Genomic DNA, 1,917 nt, shown 5'->3' on the forward strand with positions numbered 1-1,917 from the left:
CCTTGTTTGGGAGTGTTTATTGGATAAATAAATATTTACAAGATAAGTGCTTATGAGTGTTATCGTGAAAAAGTGTTTTTTTGTATAGGTCTTTTGAAAATTACATGACAGACCAATATGGGCCAAAGATGCAATAAGCACTTAGTGGAAAGCGCTTAAAAATAAGCCAAAATTTTGGCTCATCCAAAATAGGCTTATTTTTTGGAATAAACACTTACTCAACTCTTTTTCCAAATGTATATAAGTACTTATTGATGTAGCCCCAGCCTAAAATAAGTGTTTATTCGAAGAAATGCTTAGAAAAATAAGTACTCTCAAACAGAGCTAAGTCTCCACCTCTCTTTACAACCAATAGGAGAGGAGACCTTACCAACTAGACTGGGAGACATCCAAAGCAGAATCCAGACCTGATCCTCACACCTTGGGAACATCTCCCCATGAATGACAACATGCAAGGGAGATGTTCCTGATGTGCACTTGCAATGTGCTGTGAGGTTGGTGTGAGCCTGTGAGGAGCAGATATGGCATCATTAGAGCTAGCTAGTGATGGCAATTTGACCGCATGTTTCAAGGAAACTAAAAACTCTAGTATGTGTATATTAATATTATATTATATATTTAAGGGGGTTTTACTGTCCACCCCACCTCAGAATTCATAATTTGATTGTGCAGTTCAATCAATATTAATGGGGAAGGATGCCAAATTCACTCGGTGATGGTGTCTATAGGGGGGACCTAGGCATAAATACATTTGGAAAAATAATTTACCAATTCTAAGGTGGAGTGGATAATATATATGTAAGAAGGTCGTCGGGCAACAGTCCCCTCCCTTCAAACATGTGGTGGCATCCTAAAATTTAATTAAACAGCATTCCAAGTGGGTTCATCTACTCCTAAAAAGCTGTCAAAGTGGTTATTTTAGTCACAAACATAATTAGAAAATCTATTATAATAACAATACTCAATAATTAAATACTAATTATTATTAAGAATATAAGAAAATAATCATCACCATTATTAATTAAAAATAATATTAATCTTTTAATTAAATAATTAAGTAAATATTACATTTTGATTAATCTTTAAATTTTGACAATAAAAATTTTAATTATAATAATTATTATGAATCTATGATAATAAAATCATTAATTAAATACTTAATAATAACAACAAAAAATTAATTTATTAAATATTACAATACAAATAATCTTTAAAAAATAAAGAAATAATAATAAAAAGTTAAGACATATTTTGCTTAAACAAAATAAAAACTATCAAAAAATACTAACCCCGTACTTAGTACGGGGTCATTCTCTAGTTATATTAGAAATAAATGGGGCCAAGTAAATTTGGGGATCCCTATTGAACATGAATAGAAATGGAATTGGGATTTTTAGCCCGGTTGGGTATGGAATGGGGATAGGGAATTCGGATTAGCTGAACAAGATGGCTGTTTAACATTGATAAATTCATGGACCCTACTGTAAAAAGTCTAAGCCCATGTATTTAAATACTGAGGTGGAACCTTATCATTGATTCCACAGCTATTGCATTTGGCCAAACTTTGCTCGGAACAAGGTGGGATGGGGTATATGAGCATGGATTTCAAAATCAGATCGGACTAAACGGTCAGACAGGAAAAACCGGGATTCGAACAGTTTGACCATTTTTTATTTTTTTGTTAAAACGGGCCAAACATTTGGTTTGAATGATTGGACCATTCGACCCAGTAACCGGACCCTGAACGGTTCGGTTTTAAAAACCATGTATATGAATTCAGGGTCGGGGACGTACCACGCCCTTGCCAGTTTGCCATTGCCGAGTGGCCAAAATCAAATGTAGAACGGATCCCAAAATCAAATATAGAATGGATCGGGTCTGGTGTTTGTTTCGGATATGCTGACCCTAACAAAATCG

Source organism: Nelumbo nucifera, chromosome 7 (assembly GCF_055504915.1).
Source record: "Nelumbo nucifera cultivar China Antique chromosome 7, China Antique-T2T, whole genome shotgun sequence".
Taxonomy (NCBI): domain Eukaryota; kingdom Viridiplantae; phylum Streptophyta; class Magnoliopsida; order Proteales; family Nelumbonaceae; genus Nelumbo; species Nelumbo nucifera.